The sequence below is a fragment of the Canis lupus genome, chromosome 8 (genome assembly GCF_048164855.1).
Source record: "Canis lupus baileyi chromosome 8, mCanLup2.hap1, whole genome shotgun sequence".
In the NCBI taxonomy this organism is placed as follows: Eukaryota; Metazoa; Chordata; class Mammalia; order Carnivora; family Canidae; genus Canis; species Canis lupus.
In genome coordinates this window covers 7,603,095-7,627,555 of record NC_132845.1, presented here as the reverse complement: position 1 = coordinate 7,627,555, position 24,461 = coordinate 7,603,095, and the positions used below count along the sequence as shown (strand labels likewise).

At 36.7% G+C, this 24,461-nt stretch overlaps 1 non-coding gene across 1 annotated transcript; it reads right to left on the bottom strand.

Moving 5' to 3' along the window:
- Positions 1–23,282: 23,282 nt before the first annotated feature.
- Positions 23,283–23,389, bottom strand: LOC140639282 (U6 spliceosomal RNA). Its single transcript, XR_012036054.1, has one exon. It is a non-coding gene; the product is annotated as a U6 spliceosomal RNA (small nuclear RNA).
- Positions 23,390–24,461: the final 1,072 nt, after the last annotated feature.

Below are 24,461 nucleotides of genomic sequence, written 5' to 3'. Positions count from 1 at the left end.
AAAAAAAAAAAATCAGTGCAAAGATGGCAGTTTCAGTTTGAACTTGTGCTTTATAAATGGTCCATCTATGGTTATATTTGCCCATTTTAGAAGTGAAGTTTCATTTCTGGATGCCTTTGAAAACTGACTTGATGTGTTTCTGGTGGGGGCTGGGGATTCTCTCTTGCAGTCTGGTCTAACCAAGGCAGTGAAGGAGAGTACAATGACATTGCAGCAGGCAGAGTATGAATTTCTGTCCTTTGTACGACAGCAGACTCCTCCGGGGCTCTGTCCACTTGCAGGTAAAATCCAATCCTATGTATACCTTGTAGATAGTCTTCCATTGTAGTGGTTCAAGAGACTGCAGTTCCAGAAAGATCAGCTAAGACCATCATGCCTTTCACTTACCCTGATTTGGATTATACATCTTAATTTTGTGTTCACGTTTCTTTGTGTAATTTGTAACATGAGTATTGGGGAAATGCCCTGAAACCCGACATGGGATCTGGGGTACATAGACTCACTCAATAATATTTCCTCTCCTATTTTTATCATGGAAGAATTTCACATGTACAGGAGAGTTGGATTTAGTAACGGTTACCCTTGCGCCATGTTTGTTTTCCCTCTGGTTTTTTTTTTTTTGTTTGTTTGACATTTGAAAGTAAATTGCAAGCGTTTTGATGTCTCATTCCTAAGTACTTCATCAAGCATTTCCTCAGAGTAAGGACATGTTCTTGTGTAGCCACAATATCAATATCATGTTTAAGGTAGTTAAAAATAATTCAGTAATACCGTTTGAGATCTGGTCCACATGCAAAATGTCTAATTGTTTTTGAACCAGGACTCAATCAAGACTCATGCATTCTACTTGGTTATGTCTCTTCAGTCTCTTAATCTAAAATGTCCACCTGTTTTTATTTTTTAATTTTTTTCCTGTGTAACATTGACTTCTTAAAGAAACCAGGCTGGTTCTACTAGGATTTTGAAAGTCCTGCCATTGTCAGGGAAAAGTTAATGATCTGTGGAGGTGTATTTGTATTTGTATATGTAATTGATGTAATAACTTACACTTTCCTTAAATTTCACTTAAAAAAAAAAGTTTAACTTTACCTCCTAGAGCATATATTGTATATATATTTTCCCTCTAGCTAGTGTGGCTGGTGTCTATTTTAAAGTACTTATTTGAAATTTAGTGTTTTTTATATAAATTACTGTATGGAAACATGAATATGGATATGATTTGTTAAAATTGGAATGTGAATAAAGGTTTATTTACTAAAAAAAAAAAAAAAAAAAAAATTATGTTTCTAAAATTCATCTCTGTTGATGTGTCTACTTCAAGTTTGTTTATTCTTACCTTTAAGTAGCATTTGGGTATATGTATATATCACAATTTATGTTTCAATTTAATGTTGAAAGGCATTTATGCTTCCAGTTTTTAAAATTATAAACAGTGCTGCTATGAACAATTTTGGACATGTCTCTGGATGCATCAAATTTACTTTTCAGTAGAGTATTGAAATTAATATTCAACCGCAATTGAAGTCAAACATAAATGCCATACTAATAGAATAAATTCTATTAGAGTAAAATTTGAAATTTTGCACCAAATTATAATTATCATGATTTAAATATTCAAATTGTTAGTGGCCGAGTATTAAACATCGGGAATGGCATGCTGATTTCTCAGTGATGATGATCACATCAGTTCTGTTGGTGACACTGTGGTCATCATTTTGCATTTTTACAGTAGACACCTTGAATTAGGGCCAGGTGAGAAAGAGGTTTCATTTCTCCTACTCTTCATAGTATAGGGCTATTTGATGGGAATGTTGATGCCAGTTATCATGCATTGCTTCTTTCTAATGGTAAAAGGCTAGCAAAAAGATAGCCTCATTTCTACTCAAGAACTTAAAAATTTGAGGGGTGCCTGGGTGGCTCAGTTGATTGAGCCTTTGGCTCAGGTCATGATAGGGTCTTGGGATCGAGTCCCATGTTGAGCTCCCTGCTTGGTGGGGCAGGGAGCCTGTTTTGTCCTCTCCCCCTGCCACTCTTGTTGCTTGTGCTTGCTTGCTCTCTCTCTCTCTTTGTCAAATAAATAAATAGAATTTAATTTGGTCTATGGCGATGATGCAATATTACTGAAGCAACTGAAGCTTTAGTTACTGCTTAAAGAAGACCATGTCTGACTATTTTCTGAAATAAGCTTAAGGCTAATGTCCACACATGTTTTTTATTTCTAATGTTTTTTGCCTTTAATATTCCTACAATCATCAAATTGAGAAAAAAATTTAAGGATTGGATTTAGAAATGAGTCAGTGTAACAATGTGATTAACTTTCAAGATTAAAAAGACAAGTCATATAAAAATTTCCATGTACATTTTAGCTTTCACTGCACGCACAATGATTTCAGATTCTTCTTTTGAGTAGAGTAATGGGAGAATTTTTTCAGCAGGTGTCAGGTAAAATATACTTGCATTTTCAAGGCAAATGAGTTTGATTGCTTCCTCAACAGCTTACAGCAAATAAATTATTTCATTGAGTACTGATAGACTCTGTTTTATTGATATTGTTCACTGTAATGTATGGAACAAAAGTTTCTTTTTTAATTAACATGTAATAGCTGCTTTTCTGTTTTTTTTTTTTTTTAAACATTTTGTGTAAGTATAATACAAATATGTTCCAGAATCTCTTGTATGTAATTTAGGTTGACTTTGATGGGAAAAGAATAATGAAAATGGCCCAATATCATCTATTTGTGACCATTAATTCTGTAACATTAATGTTGAAAATTGAACACATCACTGGAGGGTATGAGCAAAATGTCATAGGTGCATGATTTCTGAACCACTCATAGTCTAGTCATATAGTTTCATCATTAATAACAATTGTGCCACACTTCTCTTCATTGATTTTTCCTGGAGTTCAGCCATATGAGTAGCAAAATTCATGCAGTGGACATATATACATCATTGCATCCAACAACTGTAAGGAACACATTCTGTTTAAACATTATCTGATGCATAAAACAATCTCAGCAAGTACTTAAGAATTAGAGTACAGGCACATCCTCTGACCACAATACAATTAACCTAGGAATCAATCAATGATTTAAAAATTGCATATTTGGAAATTAAAAAAAAAAAACCATACAGTTGTAAAGTAAACAGTGGATCAAAAAAGAAATCACATTGGAAATTAGAAAACACTTGAACTGACAAAAATGAAAATGGCACATATCGAATATTGTGGGATTCAACCAAAACTAGAGGGAAATGTATAGCATAAAAAGGCTGACATTTGAAAAGTAAGAAAATTAAAAAAAGAAAATAGTCAAATTAGAATTAGAAAACAACAATGAAATAAACCCAAAGAACAAAAGAAGAAAAGTAAACATAAGAGTAATAATTAATGAATACAATTAAAAATTTAAATAAGGAGGACTAAAAAGACAAGCTGTTTTTTTTTTTTTTTAAAAGAGCTGGCTCAGTCAGAAGAGCATGCAACTCTTGAGTTCGGAGTTGTAAATTCAAGCCCCACGTTGAGTGTGGAGTTCACTTAAAAATAAAATCTTAAAAAAAAAAAAAAGAATGTAATTAAGAAACCTGTGCATGAGAAAGAAGAAGCAAAAAATTGTGCCAATTCTTCAAAGAATTGGCACAAACTATATAAAGAATGTAAAAGTGTAGAAGTTGCAGACATTAAAAAGATAATAAAATATTAATTTATTTTTACAGTTTCATGGAAAGAAGTTAGAAAATGTAGATTAAATAGGTTATACTCTCTTAAAATAGAAGGTACAATATAAAAAATGAATAGATTGTGTTCTCTAACAGGCTATATTCACCATTGCATCTCAAAATTAAACAGGAAATCTGATAGAGCAATAGATATGAAAGAAATTGTTTTAGGAGTCAAAATTCTTCCTACGTTGCAAACTCAAGGACCAGATGGCCTCACTGGCAAATCTCACCAAGTATTTAAAGAAAAGTTACTTCCAATCTTCAGCAAATGATTCAAGAGGAGTGGGAAGGAAGGAATGCTTTCCAAACTGACCTTATGAGACTAAACCTTGATAATAAGAATTGGAAAAGATTATTCAAGAAAGGAAAAAGTTGGGATCTCTGGGTGGGTCAGCGGTTCAGCACCTGTCTTTGGCCCGGGGTATGGTCCTGAGTCCTGGGATCGAGTTCCGTGTCGGGCTCCCAGCATGGAGCCTGCTTCTCCCGCTGCCTGTGTCTCTGCTTCTCTCTCTCTATATCTATCATGAATAAATAAATCAAATCTTAAAAAAAAAAGAGGAAAAAGTTCACTTATAAACTAAGATGCAAAACCTCTGAACAAAATATTAAATTGAATCCAGTAGTAATATATGGGGCATCATAATACATTATGGCTATTTTGAGTTTAATCCAAAAATTAAAGATGGATTAAATATTAAAAAAGTTAATGAATGTAATTTATCACATCACACAGATTAAATGGAAAAATCTCTATGGGTGCAGAAAAATTCTTTGAACAAACAACATTTATTTGTGATTAAAACTCTAAGCAAACTAGAAAAGTTTCTTAACCCATAAAGGTATTCACAACAATTTTTATTACATTTCATGTTTAAAGTGAAATGTTAAAGTCTTTGCCTTTGAAATCAGTGAAAGACAACAGATTCCTATCATTCCTTCTTTTAGTATTCGTTGGAGATCCCAGCCAACCCAATAAGGCAGGAAAAAGAAAAGGATTATAAAGAGTCAGATGTCATTTTTCAACTAGGATGATGAGCATTGTTAGAATTCATATTATTTTACATTGAGTCTATATTTTTTTCATCAATTTTAAAACTCACTGTTATTTTCTACTAAGAAAGAAAAAAATGATGCCCAATAAAATCTGATACTACCTTAACAATAGCTCTGCATACTGCATGAATTAATTTTTATTTGTACAAAGGTTTTTGTCAGTTTCTCCAGTCTTTCCAGGGTTTAAGGAAGATCTTCCCTCAGTTTTATTGCTTGATATATGGGAGAAAATTATTTTGCACTTGTGGCAACAATATGTCACATATCTTTATCTACTTATGGGAATTTTTCTTTCTTTTCTTTCTGATTATTTGATAGCTCTTGATTATTCTTTTTGCAAGTAAATATGATATTTTGATTATTCCTCCCATAATGAACATATACTACATTATTATCTAGTTTGTGCTCTGTTGCTGTTTCTGTGCCTTTTTGTTTATTCAATAACTTTTCTTTCCAACACTTACTAATAGTATAATTGTTTTAAAGACATTGTAACTGACAGTTACACTCAGTACATGTATTCCTAACTATATACATAACTCAACTGAAATGATAACAACAGCTATGACCAAGTTCACTCATGCACAGGCAATGATGACTACTGCCTAGAAAATAGTGATTATAAATTAGAGTATAAGATTCATGTCAATTTTGGAGATGTTAAATTGTATAAAAAGATGTATAGGGCAGCCCTGGTGGCTCAGCGGTTTAGCGCCGCCTTCAGCCCAGGGCCTGATCCTGGAGACCTGGGATCGAGTCCCATGTCAGGCTCTCTGCATGAAGCCTGCTTCTCCCTCAGTCTGTGTCTCTGCCTCTCTCTCTCTCTCTCCTCTCTGTGTATTCTCATGAATAAATAAATAAATAAATAAATAAATAAATAAATAAATAAATATTTTTTTAAAAAGATGTATAAAAAACACTTTGGAATTGCTTAAATAAGACAGTTTAGCAGGTTTTCAGGATACAAAATTAGTATAGAAGAAAGATTGCATTTCTTTGCCAGCAATAGACAAAACACCTAATTATTTGAGTTGGAGTTGCTGATTTGTTGCACTATTTAAGGCAATATAAGATGGAAGAAAGAGCACTATGGGAAAACTTTTCCCCGCCTCCCTGTTCCTCTTCTATCCTAGGTTCTTCCCTGCTTCCTTCCCACCCCAACACACACACTGGGAGCCAACCATATTCTATTTCTCCAGAGGTTTCCTGTATGGTGTTTATCGTGTTTTGGCACTGTGAATCTTTCTATGAGTTCTGGACCTCTTCAGGATTGGACTTGGATAATGGAATCACATCTGGATAAGTTTTCCATCTAATAGATTCAGTTTAGACTTTTCTAAACCTCTTTGAGTCTCTCATATTTAACATGTGTGTATATTTATTTCTTTTAAGAAACAAGGATATGGGAGGGCTTAAGTCATTCAATATTTCTTTTCTTTTTTTTTTAAGATTTTATTTATTTATTCATGATAGTCGCAGAGAGAGAGAGAGAGAGAGAGAGAGAGGGGCAGAGACACAGGCAGAGGGAGAAGCAGGCTCCATGCAGGGAGCCTGACGTGAGATTCGATCCTGGGTCCCCAGGATCGCGCCCTGAGCCAAAGGCAGGTGCTAAATCGCTGCGCCACCCAGGGATCCCCAATATTTCTATAGAACAGGGAAACCTCACCATATGATTCCTTTCTCTATTTCACCATTTGAACCTTTTACTCAAACCCTGTCATTTAGAATAGTTAATTCAAATAAATGACCATAGAGTTTGTTACTGGAACTCTCAAAGATCTGATAAAAGCTTTTGAATGTACTAAGTAGTTAGAGTGATGAATTTCTAGGTGTTTTCTTCAGTTGTATAAATTTTTGGTGACATCTTAAATAAAAAGAGAATTTGAGCAGGAAAGACACCCCCCCCCTTTTTTTTAACTACCTTATACTCAGTCCTTTCTGCAAATTTCCAAGAATTGATCAACCAGTTTTATCTTGTTCTAAGTAGACTTTAATGATAGTCACTTTCTGATTGGCAAATCTTTTACAACTTTTATTTTTGGTAGTTGACTATTTTCTAAAATATGGCCCCAACAAAAGATCACCTGCTTAATGAGACAGGCAAGGAAGCTGTTTGCAGACATGTGGATGCTTATTTTTTCACTCCCTATCCCATTATTTCTGCAGCCATTGTAATCATTCTCCCTGGGTGATACCTTTGACTTCATCAGGTAATGTGCTTCTTTTTGTTAATCACACAATATGGCTTTCTTATCGACCTTACCTATGCTGTGCTCTTTCTTTTTCCATCTTGACCATTGTGTTGTGAGTAAACGAGCAAAATAAGAGACATTTACTGTATTGCTTTGGAAGAAAGTGATTGTCAAAATAATACCATCCTACTCCATATATCTCTTCCCCAAGTGACACAGCTGACTGCTTTATTGACAACAACAAATGTTCACTTTTGGGAATGTTGCAAAGCCAATATAGCCAGGGAAGAGAAAAAGAAATATTTTTCAGTTTTCGTTGTCAGCAATCAAATTATATCTAAAGTCTTACTGAAAAATTTATATTACTGATATGTGAAAGACACTTGAACACTTTTGATAGAGTTTTTGGGATGGACACAACTGTGTTAAATATATTAAGTCTATTTTTGTCTTTATAGGAAAGTTACTAGGACTAATAAACTATAAACCACTCTCAGGTCAATTTTACAGTTATTTCCTTTAGTCTATTTTGAGAGTAGCCTTATTGTGGAGGAGAACTGACAGTAGAATAATTCTGTCCTGGGTATCTATTTTTCCCTGTAACCCTTGGCAAGTTATTTTCCTGAACTGTCTGCCTAGGAAAGTGGCAGGATTCTTTAGTTACTTAACATTTGCTGCTTCATAAAGATATCTAAATTCTTCTCACTATTTGTGTCAGGACTCTCTCTACTCTTATGTCAAGTAGACTGTAAGAATGTGAGTTCTGAGTTCGGTTTTGAGTTATTAACTTTGTGCAAGTTACTTACCTCTCTGAGTCTCAGTTTCCTCATCTGTAAAGTGGGAATAATAAATGTACTCACTCATAGGGATTAAATGAGAAAAATGTATGTAATCATGTAGTACAGAGACAGAATGAGTGTAAATACTCAACAAATGTTAGCTTACTATTGTGCTAACATCAGCACAAATGAGCAGAGGAAGTGGATGTGTACATCATAGTGGTTACAATGTAGTGGATATATATAACTTGATCAATACCACATCTGGTACCAGGAACCATGTTATTTAAAGGGCTTCTATTGTTCTTACCAACAAATGAAAGTTACTCTAAATCATAGGAGATTCCCAAAAGAATGTAGAGCTGGAATAACTTGGCCAAAATTATAATGTTAACCTATTGAGTGTAAAAATTATTTTCAGCTTCGGAAAGAAATAAATTTAATGTAATGAATGGAAATGAAATAAAATAACCTTGAAAGTGATGATTAACTGATGAATAGATGATTAGAAAACTCTTTAAAAATAAAATGTGACCTAAATCAAAGCTTTGGGCTAATATTTGAGTACTTATGAAATACCAGACGTCTTATAACCTTCAGTCCACAGCTGAAACCCCAAAGCAAGCAAGCAAACAAACAAAGAAACAAAGCCATACAAATCAGGAGTTACAGTTGAAATCTCTCACTATTTCCCTGTCCATCTTCACCAATATGACTTCCCAAAGTAACACAATCCACTGCATCAGACGGAATAGGTAAGCCCAGACCTGAGGATGTGACATATCCAGAAATGTCAAGCAATAAAGGGAAGGCATTTGCTTTATTACCAAGAGCACCACAGCTGGGGGTTAACAATCCCAGAACCTCTGACCAGGGTATTTTTCATTTGATGAAAAAGCCCTACAAATTTAACATGATAAAAGATAAATCAGAGCTCTTGAAAAAACCATTAAGTCTTAAGTGTTAATTTCCTTAGTGAAATCTTCACTCGATCACCTTGTTATATATGAATCATGACATTAAAGTGAAAAAGCACTGCTCACAGACATTGAGGGCTCAGCTTTATGTCTCCCAGCCTAGGTCAGGTCCTCAAACTTCTGGTAAAATCTACCAATTTCTAAGAGCCTATTTAGAAGATCTAAAAAAGGGAAGGGAAGGTTGGGGAGGGGGGCTATCCGAACAAATAAAAAAATGAAGACTTATTTCACAGGGATCTCATTGACTTTTAGAAATACTTTGAACAACATCCATGGCCACTGGGGTGCTGTAATGACATGCCCCATTATAAAATGTAACACTAAGTAAACGTAGGAGTGGAAATTTAACAATTGAACATTTAATGGCTGCAATTATGGCAAAAGAATAATGAACCTATTAGACAGGAGAACTGGCAATTACTCTACAGCTTATTGGAATACAGCTGTGAAAAAGTAATACAGCAGCATACTTAAGAATGGTTATTAAAAGAGGATAATGCATTCTGTTTACACTGACAGAAGCAATTTTTCTTTTGAAATGAAATGGGGCTTTTTGGCGATCAGACATATGAACTCAGATATGATGAATCCTACTATTTAAAGGTAATGCATTTTCAGATATGCCTCTCTAGCTATAAATGATGCCTCTACTAAGATCATATGGGTGAGACTTTTTTGGTGGAAGAAATGGAAGAAGATGTCAAAATGGACTTATAAACACTAAATAAATCACCTGGAGAAAAGTGGACTAAATTTTAAATGATCCAAATAGCTGCAATAAATGAAACAACTACAAGTTCAAAGATGAGGGTTGTCAAGAGAAGGTGTTCAGAACAATTACATGATCTATGAAATCATCATTTTGGTGTCCAGGAGTGATGGATGGGTCCCATTAAATTTTCAAATGTATACACTTCTAAGTACAATTTATATGGCCCTCTCCATTTTCCGACATATCCTCCCAAACGTAGTTACCAGTACCCTGGGAGTCAGCCAAACACCAGGCTGGCTGAAAACAATAATCTAGACAAAGGGTCAGGCACTGAAGTGCAGTTGAAGTGTAGGAAAAACATCCTACCTAAGTGCATTTGACAGAATGGAGAGAGGGCTCGATGCCGTCAAGACCTAGACAACTGCGGGAGACGGGTTTTGAAGAAGATACCTTCTTGTAACAACGTGTCATTTATGGCCATTTTCAAGGTATATTGGAGGACTACAAGACAAAAGCCTCAACTTTACAGAACGCTGGATATTCAGAGGTCTTTGGAGGAAGTCCTTTGAGCTATCCCTCTGCTAGCTGGCAGGGCCATATTTAAGCAATCTAACACAGATGGAGAGAATCTTCCATTTTGTCTTGCAATGAAGAAGACTTGCTAGCTGTTTATGATTATGAGAACAATTGAGTACCTTCCTCTCTGTGGGGAAAGTCTGCTTGAAACTCAAGCTCAGATCCCCTTTCCTATTGCTCTCCTAATTTTATAGGATGGGATTAAAGCAAGGTGACCAGGTGTTGGACCTCAACTTCCCTGGAAAGATGTTGTGCATGTATACCTCACCACCTTCTTCCTCCTCCTCCTCTACTTCTTCTTTTTCTTCTTCTTCTTCTTCTTCTTCTTCTTCTTCTTCTTCTTCTTCTTCTTCTTCTTCTTCATAGAAAAAAAGTCTGCATTTTAGTCTGCATTTTGTGACAATCTGGTCACACCCCCTGAGCTTCAAGCCAGCAGCGCTTGGTATGCCTTAGATAGCACCCTCATATTTTTAATGGCATATTTCATCTAGTCTAGGACTATTCTGATGTCTGACACACATAAAGAGAACAAAGTAAATTATTTTTTGATCCAGAATGAAGTTACTTAGGGCAGGGGATGAATGTGAAGCTATAAAACAGTAAGACATTTTTTACAGTTCCAGGGTCACCAACCTGTTTTAAGATCTAATGGAATCTATAGAAATCACCCCAGAAAAGTGCACACGCATGCTAGTTTTGCATGACATTTCAAAGGTAAAAACCTAATAGGAAGTTTATGGTATATAAGTGGCCAGTACCGACCTCCTCAGATAAAGCTTATGCAACTGCCAGCTCTCAAACATTTGATTTAATGAGGCCAATGATAGTGGTGAAATTAATTTTTAAAATTAATTCAAATACACACATATACTTTAAAAATCATTATATTTAGAAATGGTTATAGCTAAATAATGTAAAAAATAATTTAAGAAAAACGATTATAGCTAAATAGTTTTCTCAGAGCCTTCTTACCAAGAACCAGATTCTAGCTGTTTCAGATTTCACCTTTCCTTCCTTCCCATGTTTACTCTGGTAGAGGAGCGATGGAGAACAAATGTCCAATATATGGACAAGAGAATTTTAGGTGGTCAGCTCCTGAGTAATGAACATGGACTGTTTGCCTTGATATAGGGAAGAGATGGAAGATTAGGAGGTGGTTTTGCCCGTATCTTCCCACCAACTCTGGCCTCATCTCTGAACCAAACTCCTCTCTATCCAAGTTCAAGGAAAGGAATAAGAGCCCCTTCCTTCATAGGGGCCAATAAAAATGGGCCCAGTCCTGAAAAGCACCGGCCCTTTGGAAAGTTTCTACATTGAATTTCAGTGGCTCACCTGCTCTGTTCCATTCAGTAGCTGCCCTCCTCTGCCCATACCCCTTGGCTCCTCACTCAGGTTTCTCCTTGGACTTTGGGCCTGATCTCAAGATCAAAATCACGCTTTCCTGCTTACTTTCTGACTTGGTTGGTTTACTCTTAGATTTTGTCCCCTTGAGACAGTTGTTAGCATTTCCTTGAGTGAGCTCCCTTTTTTGGTATCCAGCTGCCCAACTAATCTCCACTTCCCAAACTCTGAACCCCAGAGAGAAGGTGGGAGAGTGGTTCTGATCTTGTGCTTCTTAAAACCGTTCTGCTATCTCTGGGTATAGGCAAAGGAAGAAAAGGAGAGACTGCATTAAGATGGGGTGTGAGTTAGAGGGGAAGGGGTGGGTACTTGGTTTGGCAGATGTACAAAAAGTCCTCAACTTGAAACTTCTGGTTTCTATAATCCAATCATACAGATAGGTTAGAAAGAGGACATTTAAAAAAAAAAAAGTTATTTATTTTTTGAGAGAGGAGTGGGTTAGGGGGAGAGGGCAAGGGATAGGGATAGAGAGAATCTCAAGCCGACTCTCTGCTGAGTGAGGAGCCCGATGCCAGCTTGACCCCAGGACCCCGAGATCATGACCTGAGCCGAAATCAAGAGTCAGACGCTTAACTGACTGAGCTACCCAGATGCCCCAAGAGGGCCTTTTTTTTTTTTTTTTTTTTTTTTACAATTTTAGGCTTCTGTACCATTTCAGATCATGGTGTGTAGTGTGCAGTGAAATAATTCTTTAACTATATCATAACTATCTTACGAATTGTGCCATTATATTGCTTTATGCATGTATTAAACTGTCCATTTATTCAATGAAAACATTTAATATGTAACCCTGATTTGCTATTTCTTATTTTTATAATAGAACCTCAAGGAAAAAAAATAAATTTAAAACAGAATAAATATCCCAGACCCCTATCTATTTCTGAGATACACCAGACTTCTAGTTCTGAGTAGCCCTGGGGAAAGGAAAGAGAAGATAAGGGAGGGGAAAGAAAAATGGGAAAAAAGAAAAAAAAGAGAAAGTATAGGGCTTCCAGTTTAGGTGCAGAAGAGATTTAGTTTGCCTTTCCTCATAATCCTTTTGTTATCCTCTTCATCTCCCATGAAAATGGAAATTCTCCCTTCCCTTGTGCTCTCTAGCTCTCTAGTGCCTGATTGTGTACTGATGAATATATGCAAATTAAAATATGCAGAGGACACTTTGTGGCTTCCTTGAGAATATCCTAGAGGGTTTATTAGATGTTAAAATACAAAGTGCCAAAATTCCCTGATTCTGTGATTTCACATGGTAAGTCACCATAACGTTGGTCATAATAAATTCACGTGAGTGAATTTAGGTGCATTTAAAAGCTCCTCCTCAAATATCCATAGCATATCAGTTAATAAAATAGCTCTACTGACAGATATCCCCACGGATCGTTTGGGTACTGAATTGGCCTCCATTCACTGATGACTTATCTGGTCAACCGTTTGCATTAGGTGCACAAGAGAAATATGTGTGACTCTTTCAAAGGTCTGAATTTCTAGCCCCAGCTCTACCTTTAACTAACTGTGTGATCTTCAGTAAGCCACTTAACCTTACTAAGCTCTGTTTCTGTCTCTGAAAATAAAGGCATTGAATTATGACAGCAGGAGAGATGTGTTTCGGCATCTAACTGCTTGTGATTCTGTGATTTTAATTATTGTCCACTACGATGCTGTTTATGCTATATGATACAAAAACTCGATCCTACAAATTTTGTTGTCTGAGTACACCCTACCAGTGTTTCTAAAGCAAATTAATATTTCTATCCATGCATACGACCGGAGCCCTTATTTTTCTGAATACATCAACAGCTTATTTTCACTTGGCATGTCAACACAGAGGTAATAGGAACTTGGTCTGAGGGACGATTGAAGATGTAAGTCTTGTGATTATTAAGGAATTTATGCAAATTTCTCAACGGAACACAGTCCCTTCCTAGATTGCCATGATGAGATTTTAAAAATTCTGACGCCAGCTCTAGCCTACCTCTGGAGATTATGATTACATGTTTAGACACATTTTATGATATCCCAGTGGGAGCTGGTTGAAAGCACCAACCAACTGTGCTTTCTTACACTAGAATTTTCAGCCATGCAGTGATGACACAACCTGTTTTCTTTAGGACGTGCATTTAGCTGATTAGGAAATACAGAAATAAAGCTGAAGTCTGGCAAACAAGGAGCTCAGAAAGGTGATTAATAAGAAAGAGGAAATTATGCAGCAGGAACATATCTTTATGAATGTGTACTCCCCGTAGCTAATATCTGAGGCAAATATTTTGGATTTTGAATTGGCTCATAAATGCAGCTATCAACAGAGCAAGAGTAGCATAATTCTTAGAGAATGCATATATTGCTTAAAGAATAAACATAGCTCTTTCTTATCAAGTAGTGAAGCTTCGTTGATTATTGACAGCAAAACTGAAAAAACGGTAAGGGAAAATATTGAGAAGAAACCTTTCCAGCCCATGCCACTCTCGGTAAAGTGCATTTTACAGAAAAGAGAAGCACAAAAACCTGCTTTGAGGGCATGCAACATCATCCTTCCAATATTTTCTTTGCTGGCGTTCAATGTTCAAGGTGAAGAACATAGCTGTTTGCATCCAATGTACCTTTCCCTGGCTGTCTTCACCATTAGCAGACTTTGAGAAAAGATCCTATTTCCTTTAAGAATACAAGACAAAAATTCCTGCACTAGGAATAGCTCTACCCCCTCAAATCTAACAAATTGATGCAAGGCCTTTTTTTTTTTTTTTCTCATTTACTCTCCCCATAGCATATCACTGCATATATCACTGCTGGTATATTAATAATATTTAATGATAATTATGTTAGCAACATTAATAAAGCATTTTAATTCTCTTTCCCAATTAAATCAATTCCCTTGTGTGAAGAAGAAATCATTAGTAATTCCACATTGACTCACAAAATTTTCCAATTATTTTAATGTTGAATTTTCAGACTTCCACAGAGATGTGGTAAATAAACAAGGCCTTTGCATGTGATAATTCAAATTCTTTCATTTCAGCTTCTCTATGTGGTACTGGTGGAGCAAGTGGGTGAGGTGTTTGAAGGGGATAAGGATTCGCACCTTCATTTGCCAATTTCAACTAGAAGCTTCTTCAGTAACATACAAGGGGGGCTGGGATTGTATTTTTTTCTTTTTTTAATTTTTTAAAATTTTTTTAATTTATTTTTATTTTATTTTATTTTTTTTGTATTTTTTTCTTTGAGTTCTTTTCTAACATTTAGTGAATCATTTTCCCCTTTTACTGTTTTCCTTTGTCTTAATATGTAACACAGTCTTTGGTGTTTATAAGGAGACTGCTTATTAAATAAAGCCCTAAATCTAGTTGGGTTAATGCAGTCGATGTTTCCTTCTGACTCATGGCACAGTCCAATGCAGATCATGTGGCAATCTTGTATGGCTTTTATCCAAGCTCTGTCTTGGGGACCACATTTTTTCCAATTTGCAAGTCAGGAATCTCATAATCCTTTGCTTTTAGCCTATTGGCTGGAAGAGAGAGAGAGAGAGAAAGAGAGAAAGTGTGTGTGTGTGTGTGTGTGTGTGTGTGTGTGTGTGTGTGGAGAAGACATACTGTCTTATCTGCCTCAGATTAGAAGTATGCAGATGTCTTTTAATTTTCTGCCAGCAGGAATTAGTCACATGAGTCCACGTAGTTATACGAGGGCAGAAAAATACAGTGAATCACAATGTTATTTTGTGAGGACCAGCACCCTCAGTCATATCTTTAAAAAATATACAATTATCTCTGTTGGGAAGAGGGAAAAAGCAAAATTCAAGCTGTGGCTAAACAAAACAAAGAAATTGTCTTTTCTCCCAAGAGCATAGAGGGCTTCTTGGGTTCATAAAATCTAGACACTCAATAATATCAATAACTCTGACATTACTAGTGCTGGGTATTTCCACTTTGGAAAACACTTTTTACAATACGGTCAGAAACATTTACAGTTGTTGGATCCATGAATGCATGTCAATTCAATTCAAGCCTTTAATGGCCTTGCAGCCCATCACTGGCTGGCCAATGAGGCCACTGGTAAATATAACTTTGGCTACAAACTGCTTTGCCACAATTTATAAAGATCATCAGGCAACAAATGAGCAGAGTTGCCCTTTTTCTTCTTTGGCTCTGCCCAGCCAACTAGTGAATATGGAACCACTCTGGATCTGATCTCTAAGGAGAAGAAAAAGACATTAGTTGTGGCCTTCATTCTTTTTTTTTTTTTTTCTTAAATATTTAACTTTTCTGATATGGAGTAGGGTAAATTCTAATGACTTTATAGATAAATCCCAACACCTTTGAAATATTTTGTCACTGAGATTTATCCCTCACTCACGGCATCCAGGGCAGGTTTTACTGGTCAGGCAGGCTCTTTTGCAAGTTATGTTACATTGACTAAGGCTCCTTCCATCTTGAGGCTCCCCAGCTCTCTGTTTCTGTCTCTCAGGTCACATTGGAAGGTCTTCTCCATTCAAGTTAGCTGGGAGGAGACTGCAGGGCAGACCTTACCTGGAAGCTTTTTATGGTAGTTTTTTTTTTTTTTTCTTTTATAGGCCTGGATGTTTTACACATGATTTCCACCTATATTCCACAGATTAAAACTAGATCCTATGACCTATGACCAAAGGCAACTGGGAAATTTTTTTTTTTAATTTCATATATTTTGAGAGAGAGAGGGAGAGAGAGAAAGAAAGAGAGAGAGAGAGAATGAGCAGGCAGGAAAGGGAGAAGCAGGCTCCCCTCTGAGCAGAGACCCCAATGCAGGGCTCCATCCCAGGACCCTGGGATCATGACCTGAGCTGAAGGCAGACGCTTAACTGACTGAGCCACCCAGATGCCCTGGGGAATATTTTTAAGTTATCATTCTGGGAGGAGAAAAACAGGCAAGCTCTGTCACAACAGTCAACACAGATTAAACAGACACGGTATTCATAAGTTAGATATGAATTCCCGGGAAACATGACAGACTTATGTTAACAGGACTTAAAACTTTTGCTCAGACTACACACAGATATATATTGTATCTATTAGCTAGTCACTCTTTTTCACAAACTGCCATCCACTGGGTAATGGAAAAAGAAAAGAAACTAGATTTTAGCTTAATCTCATGCTACAATACCACAGAAGCCTTCTTATCTCACGTCCTTATTATCAGTATTTGGTTGGTTCCTTGAGAAAGCTTAGTAAGGCAGCAAATCATAAAAATAGATTCATAAATACAGTAAGGCTTTCACTTAAAACATGTAAATGTACATTGTTTTGCCAAACTCATAATACAAATCCAGACTTTCATCTGTGTGGGGATGTATTGATTAAAGTGCACCTTAACGTAAACTACCTCCATATCCGTTTCCTTTAATTTTCAGTTTCGATTTTCTTTTTCTTTTTTAAAAGATTTTATTTATTTATTTGAGAGAGAGCGCACGTGTGTGCACAAGTGGGGAGATGGGCAGAGGGAGAGGGAGAAGCAAACTACTGTTTGGATAATAATCAGTGGTGGGATAACTGTAGTGACTGGGATAAATGTGATAGGCAGAATGAAGGAAAGGATTGAGAAATTGGGTAAATCTAATAGATAATCAGTAAATTTATTTATCTTAAAGATTTTGTTTATTCATGAGAGACACAGAGAGGCAGAGACATAGGCAGAAGGAGAAGCAGGCTCCATGCGGGGAGCCCGGTGCCGGACTGGATCCCAGGACCCCGGGATCATGATCTGAGCAGAAGGCAGACAATCACTGAGCCACCCAGGTGCCCAAATTTTAAACATTTCCTTTGCTTCTAAGATAGTTTTGTTAGATGTGTTTTACTTTGCTATTTTTTAAAATACTTTATATACATGTACTAATACAGAATACCAATCATTTACTTTTTTTCCAATCAGAATTTTTCCTTTGAAAAGCATCCATGTTAATGCATGGTACCATTGTTCACTCATTTTTAAAATTGAGATAGAGTGGACACATAACGTTGTGTACAGTTAAGATGCACAACATTTTGATTTCTTGCATTTCTCATATATCATGTTTCCACATTAAATAGGTTTATTTCTAGGCTCTTGCTGTTCTCTTGGGCTATTTACCCCTAAGACAATACAAAACTGATAATTGCTATAGCTTTATAAAAAAAATTTTTTTTACTACCTTGTAGGGAAACGTTCCCTAATTTCCCTTGATATTGATTTCTCTTATCCATGACCATGGTATGTTTCTCCATTTACTTACATATTTTAAAGCCTTTCAATAAGAGTTTTTAATTTTATCCTCAAAAGTCTTTCATATCTTTTTAAAAAATGTATTAGTGGACAGTTTATATATTTCTTGATATTATAGAAGTATATTGAGTGTTTTGTTTCTAATTATATTTTGCTGCTGTGTAGAATGCTAAACACATTACTTTAATCACTCAGCAGGATCTTTTGAGCATAAAAATTTGACAATTCTGTCTCTTGATTTGTTGAAATTGATCAAATGCTTTTACTATAGATTGAGATGACCATATAATGTTTCCTCTTCAATCTGTTAATATAGTGAATGACATTCATTGGCTTCTCAATGTTAAGCCAATCTTGACTTTATGGAATAAATACAACGCGGTCATGAAAGTGTTCTCTAACTATGGCTGGATTTGGTTGCCTAAATAGCACTTCTCCTTTGTGTTGATAAGAGACACTGGGCTGTAATCATTGTCAGATCTATCCACATTGTGTCAGCCTCAAGGAATACAAAAGGAAATGTATATCTTTCTCTACTCTGGGAATAGTTTGTGTAAGATTAATTTATCTCTTGAATATTTGATAGAACGTCAGTAAAAACCAACAAAAATAAATTCTGGTTTGGTTTCATGAATGGTTATGTGACGTCAGTTTTCTTATTTATTTGTGGATCAACTTTGGGAAGTTAGAGTTGTTTAGGAATTTGCCTATCTCGTCTCAGTTTCCAGGATTTTTTTGGCATGAAGTTGACCTTAATATCTTTTTTTATTTCTTTGTCTCCACTCCATGTGTAGTAAGGCCACCTGTTGCCTTCTTAGAATACTCATTTGTGACCTTTTATCTCTGATTATTCTTCCCATTGTTTTGTTTGTTTTGAAGTAACTTATCTTTCTTAAAGAACCAATATTTGATTTGTTCTGCTCTTTAGAGTAGCTTTTCCCTCCTCCACTTCATTGATTTCTACTTTTATCACTGTTGTTTCTCTCGTCCAGTATGTTAAGGCTTCCTGGTTATTTTTTGTCTAACTAAATAGGTTGAATACTTAATTCACTAATTTCCAGCTGTTTTTACTTTTTAAAAAAAGATTTGTTTATTTATTATTTTAGAGTGGGGGAGGGACAACAGAAAGGGAGAGGGAGAACCTTAAGTAGGCTTCACGCTCAGTGTGGAGCCTGATGCAGGGCTCGACTTCATGAAGTTCATGGATGCTTAATGAACTGAACCACCTACATGCCCCACCAGCTGTTTCAGGCTATAAATTCTCCTCTAAGTAATTCATTAGCTGCATACCAGAAGTTCTGATAGATACACCTTCAACTACTGTTCAGTTACAAATGTTTCCTAATTTCCATTGTGACTTTTTTCCACCAGGAGTTTCTTTTTTTGAAATTGATTTTAAACTTCCAAACACTTAGGGTTTTTAAATTCTTCTGTTATTAATCTCTAACTATATGCATTGTGATCAGAAAATAAACTCTGCTTAGCACTAATCCTTTGAAATTTATTGAGATTCTCTTTATGGCCTCATCATTAATTTTTATGAAATGCCATGCGTACTGGAGGAGAATGTGTGTTCTGGAGTTTTGGGATACAATGTTCCTACTAGTCCTAAATAATTCATGTGCTGTTTAAATTTCATCTATGCTTCCTTAATTCTGGCTGCTTATTCTATCAATTATCAAGAACCTATGTTAAGGACCGCATTTTGATAGTGGATTATCAATATCCAGTTTTGGAGTAATTATGGACTTTCAAATAAGCTCTTGAGTAAGAAGATGTATATATGAGTCTGGAGTTCAGAGAAGTCCAGGGTGGAAATGCATAGCTAGAAATCTTTGCATGGAGATGATCTTTTGGGGCAGAGATTAGATGAAATCACACAAAGAATGAAAATAAGAAAGAAGATTAAAAATCTGAGGATAAAAAAAAAAAAAGAAATCTGAGGATAGAGCCATGGGGTACTCTAGTGTTTATAGGCTGTGAAGATGGGGAGGAACAGACAGATTGACTAAAAAAAAAAAGCTAGTGAGTAAGAAATAAACCCAAAGAGAGTAATATGCTGAAAGCCAAGTGAAGGATTTTTTTTCAAGGAGTGTGGGCTGAATGTTTCCAATGTTGCTAAATGGCCAACTAAGATGAGGACTAAGAATTGAACAGACCCAAAGGATCTTGTAGCATATATCTCAGTTGATGGGAGCAAAGTCTATGCACAGCGGTGCCAAGGAGGAGCTAATACTAGCTGCCAGTGCTCAGGATGCTGGGTCTTGTCTTTGCCATCAAGGAACTAAGGGGAAGGGGAGTCTGATAAGAACACTCAGGCTCTTGCTCTCTGCCAACTATCCACCTTTACTCTGATGGAGCTGCCCAACTGTGGTTTGCACAAATCTGTGAGGTAGCTTTCTTCAGATGCCTGTAAAGAGAGTAAGACAAGAGTCCTTGTGCCCTCAGAGCTCTGGTTCATAATCCAAAGCCCTTCCTCATCCTCACGGTAGAGCTTACAACACAACGCTGTCACTGCCAGCCCTTCTCCTTTCTCTGGTGGACTCCTGCCCACATTTCCTTGGAAGCCAGAAGGAATAGGGTTTTTTCCCTTGCCTCCATTGTATTCTTTTACTCCTTTTCCAGTCTCAGTGGTAAAAAAAAAAAAAAAAAAAAAAAAAAAAAAAATAATAATAATAATAATAATAATAATAAAATAAATAAAATAAAAAAGGTATTCCCTATACTGGTAAAGAAATATGTGGTGAACTAGGAGCTGAAGAAGTTTGTGAAGTATTTAATGTTTGATAATTAATAATCCATCATGTTCGGCCTGTAAGAAAGGTGAATTTCTTATCTCACTCTTTCCTCCTATACTCTCTCTCTCTCTCTCTCTCTTTCTATCTCTGCCTCCCACCCACACACACAAACACACAGACACAAACTAGTTGTCTCTGGTCTGGAGGAAGATGGCTGCAATAGATAGGCCTTCATAGGGAGATTAAAATTAATGGTTAAATGAAGGAGTCGTCTTATTGTAAGCTTTGGGAACATCAGCATAATGAAACCTTAGTTCTAAACATCAAGACTGTCATTAGAAGGGTAGAGGACTTCGAATAACTCGATCAGTACAAGGTGGGATGAGGGATATACTGCTCTGAGACCTGGGTCAGAGAGGCCTCTTCCCTGTCTGCTGCACTTTGGTAGGAACCCAACTCTGGCCCTTCTCTGTCCATGCCCCCTTACGGGGGTAGAGTGCCAGGGGCCAAGCAACAGACCCACTAGGAATCTGCATCCAACCCCGACTCTAGGTCATATTCCTGGTACCAATAATTCATGGCTCAAGTCCATCACTAAGGCATATGCACAATTCTTCCTGGAACCTGTTCTCCCAAGAGTGGACCACACCTCAAGTGAACATTCCTCTAGGCCCTCGATGGGCCAGTGGGTGGTTGTGTGTGTGTGTGGGTGGGAGCTGTAACAGAGCTCGGCAAGTGGACAGAAGTGTCCAGATATATTTGAACATCTTACAGTGTGGGATGGAATCAGAAGTGGAAAGAATGGGCAGTGGATTTCCCCAAACCACCAGATTTCAGCCTGAAACTTGGGAAGATTCCACAAACTTTTAGACTCGAAACTGATCTTCCAGGTTGTTATAAGATGTATTTGTCAGGGGAGAAAGAACAGTTTTCATTTAATATTTTGTTAAATTGATTTATAAACTGTAAATATTTAAGCATATTGGAAGTCTTGCTCTGGATCCTATAGATGCTAGGGATAGAATGTAGGGAGCAGAACATATTAAGGTTGGTGTGGGTATAAAACAATGTCATAAAATAACACATGTACATGTAAAATAGTCATAAAAATGCTTTAGGCATCCCTTTGAGTATGACACAGTGTCTTGCTACAACCCTTCCCAGCACAGCATCCTAGCAATACCCTCATTGACAAATCCCCCATCAGGCTGAGTTCCTCATTCCCCTACAATTCCCCTCCTGGTAAAAAGTCACTTCCCTCTCCAGGATGTGTGCCTCTCCACCTGCCTGTATTTCTCCTGTCCTCTTATTGAGCTGAACTGTGCCATCTTACCAGCTCCCTTGTGCTCTGCGTAAGTAAAACTCTACTTGTCTTTCCAGCCCCAACACAAAGCCCAACCATGGTGATTTCTAATCATCCATTTACAGTTCTGTGGCTCCCAGTAGCTTCTGAGCCCCTGAGGTCATGGAAAATACCTGATTCATCCCTGTTTCTCTAAGGCTCGGCCAGAATCCTACCCATGCAAGGCAGTCACTGAATGTCTTTAGGATAAATGAATAAATTCCTGGAGCCTTAGAGCATACATATCTAGCATGATGGGTTTAGTCCTGGATGATATACTGAATATATCAGCAGGAGGGCTGTTTCCCCGCTCTATAGTTTTTCTTACCAACTGATTTAAAATTCTAAAAAGAATACTGTAGTTATCTTTCTATGAATCTTTCAGAGTAACTAGCATAGTTGTGAGATCACAGTTGGTTCCCGATAGTATCTCGTTAGGTTGATTAGAGAAACAAAGCTGTGAAGAAAATGATTTAGGATGAAAATGGAGACAGGTACTTCTAAAATGATAGTAAAGAATGCCCTCTGTCTGCACATGTGTTTTGGTAAGGGAGAGAGGGGAAGGAGAGAAAAATTGGAGAAGATTAGAAATTATCTCCAGATCCTACAGTGAGAGTTTCATCTCTATTTTTTTTTCTTCCCTATCATCGTCCTTATTTTTCGGATTCACAGTGATCTTTGAGGCGATCCCCCCTATCACCATGCCCTTCCCTCTTCGTGCAGGCTGTCTTATTGCTTGACAGTTGCATATTTTTATCTAGGTGATACAACTTGCAAATATCTTTCTGAGCATCATTCTGTCTTGAAAAAATAATGCTAGCAGTTTTGACTTTGTATCATCCCCTAGAGCAATAATAGAGCTTTAAAACCCCTCCTACTAATTCACATCGGTCTCTGGAATACTTCTTTTTCTGAACATTAGCACAGCAGTGAATTAATTTCATCATGACTTTAATTAAGTTTTTTTAAAAAACCATAATCACAGATAATACAGTTAAGATGGCTAAAAAAGAGTCAGTATCAAGCCAAAAGCTACACTATGATTAGGCAATATATCAGGACAACACCTTTTCTCACAATTCAAGTCAAATAAAAATGAGGAATAGAGAGTGAGGTGGTTGCCGAGACAGGAAATCTTCTGTAGTCATGCCCCTTTTGCATTAGTGAGGAGGGCAGGGCTGGAATGCGAGGCAAGCCAGAAATGGAGTGAAAAGTAGATCTGATAAGTGAGAGCAAGCAATCGGATTTGCATGCATTTTTTTTTCTTTTTCAAATGGCTCATTTTTAATGGTTAAAAAAATAGTCCAAAATCATCATCTTTGTATACATTTCTCTTATCCTTCTTCTCTTGTCTAGTGAAGTAAATAAACATACACAGACATATACATATAATTATGTTATACCAAACTTTTCATTTGCTTCCTTTTCTTTTTTTCTTTTTTCTTTTTTAGCTTTTTAAACTTTTATTTTAATTCTAGTTAGTAAACATACAGTGTTAGTTTCAGGTGTACAAATATAGTAGTTCAACAATTCCATGCATCACCTGGTGCTCACTATGACGAGCACACTCAGAAGTATGGAACGCTTCGTGTATTTGCGTGTCATCCTCACACAGGGGCCATGCTGATCTTCTCTGTATCATTCCAATTTTAGTACATGTGCTGCTGAAGCGAGCACTGCGTGCGTTTTTTAAGAGAACTGGGGGCAAATTCCACTTACTGAAACCTTGGGCAACGAAAGTTCTCTGAACCTTGATTTCTTCATGTTTTATTAAATTATAGCATGAAACCAGGACTAATGAGCAATATTTAATATGGCAGTAGATTTTAATACGTTGCAGCAAAGAGGCTCAATCTTGAAAGAAATGAAATAAGGAAATACAAAGTTCTACTCCTATGACTTAAAAAAATTGCCCTATCATCAAATCCACAAATGCAGTAGTAATCACCCCAACCCCCCCGAATGGGATCAACAGAACTTGTAAAAGAAAAAAAAACACACCAGCCTTTAATTGTCACACACTGAAACTTTACAACGATATATGGATTAAGTCTTGGAGGACAAATTTAAATTCCCAGGAAAAGACTTTTGGCAACAGACAAATTAAACATTCTTACTACTCCAGAGGGCTATATAGGTAGAAATATTAGAGAAGAAGACTTTAGGTCATTGGAAGACGTGTCTAACCACCAGAACAGACAAGAATGAAATAGGCTGTTTCTGAGGCTAAGTGAACCCCTCATGCCTGGATGTATTCAAGCGAAAACTGAACTGAAGGTTGTAGAGCATAATGGGTAATCACGAGTCCTGGAGACTGATTGCCTGGGTTGAAATCCCAGGCCTACTTCTTTTACAAGCTGTGTCTTTTTGTGCCTCAGTGTAAAACCGAATATAAAAGCACATCTGCCCCATAAGGTTGTTGTGTGGATTAAATAATTAACACATGTAACGCACATTAGTGCTATGTAAGCTTTAGACATTATTAATGATAGTATTTCTTGGAGGGATTCTTGCAGAGGAATTCATGCTTTGGATGGGTTCGGTGGGGTAATCAAAAAGGGATCTGCTTCCTCTGAGATCCTATGATCCTATGTTTCTATATTCCCTGACTCTAAGGGATTGAAATTGTCAATCAGTTGAGAGCACTGGCTGAAGCATCTTTGAAAAACAAAACAATAACAATAAAAACCCATGTTTCTCTAAAAAAAAAAAGATCTTGATCATCCTTTTGAAGATAGGAATGAATAAC